We start from the raw sequence: 1,104 nt of genomic DNA, 5'->3' as shown, positions 1-1,104 counted from the left end.
CGAAAACCATTATCGATCTCTCCTCTCCCAATCCCCACCTATCCTTCCAAGCCATTCATTCTTTCATCCCATCGATCTAAATGATTCCATCAAGACAGGTCTTTTGCTGATCCCATGATCTTTCCTTCTCCGACCGGACTCCTTTTTCCCGCCGAAGTTATCTTGCCTGATCCACGTTTGGATTAGCATCCTCGCCGGGAGTTTCCTTTCTCAGATCTCGTTTGGGAATCTCTGAATTACAGGATTCCTTTACACGAATGCAATAAGGAGTTCGCACTTGTTGGTCTTCCTAGAATGGAATCCTTCACCAAGAAGGCTAAGACAGTATGGAAGACCGGATTCCAGCACCGGAGTTACGCCCGAAAATTGATGGAGGCGCTCCGCCACGTCCGCCGGAAGGCGTCGGCCGTGCCGCCCTCCAGAACTGTCCGGGAAGCCGCCGACCGGACGCTTGCAATTGCCGCGAGAGGCCGGAGTAGATGGAGCCGAGCCATTCTATCGAACCAAGCCAACCCGAGGATCGCGAGGAAACTGAGGAAGATTCGAGCCGGCAGCTCAAGCCGAAGCCAGACACTCATTAAACTACAGAGCGCCAAGACCAGGAAGCTGGGGCTCGCCCGGCGGGTCCAGACCCTCGGAAGGTTGGTCCCCGGCTGCCGAAAGGAGTCATTTCCGGTGATCCTGGACGAAGCGAGGGATTACATTGCGGCGCTTGAGATGCAGGTGAAAGCCATGAGAGCCATTGCAGAGCTGCTCTCATCGGCGGCGCCCGCTCGGCTGGATCAATCCAGCCGGAGTTAGGGGTGCCAGAATTAATAACTAAGGTGTCTTGCTGTCCCTCCTCTCTCTCTCTCTCTTTTCTTTTTGGAATTTCTTGTACTTTTTTTTAAAAGTTTGTTGCATTTGTTTTTGTGCATTAAATTGAAAAAAAAACAGTGTTTTTGTTGGGCCTTCACTTGAGGTGTTAATCTCATGTTGTTTGCTGGTTTTCTTTTTCATCTTCCTTGATAAATTTGGCCATAAAAATATGTTTCCAATTAAGCAAATTAAATCTGCCCCTAATTATTGGGAAATGATGCTTTTGGCTTATTTTTGAGAGGCCCA

The 1,104-nt window shown here is 49.5% G+C and overlaps 1 pseudogene; it reads left to right on the top strand.

Moving 5' to 3' along the window:
• Positions 1-294: 294 nt before the first annotated feature.
• Positions 295-801, top strand: LOC149839161 (transcription factor bHLH149 pseudogene; annotated as a pseudogene).
• The last annotated feature ends 303 nt before the right edge of the window (positions 802-1,104 follow it).

This window comes from Nuphar pumila, chromosome 4, assembly GCF_984573655.1.
Source record: "Nuphar pumila chromosome 4, dmNupPumi1.hap1.1, whole genome shotgun sequence".
NCBI lineage: Eukaryota > Viridiplantae > Streptophyta > Magnoliopsida > Nymphaeales > Nymphaeaceae > Nuphar > Nuphar pumila.
This window is presented reverse-complemented; position numbering and strand designations above follow the sequence as displayed.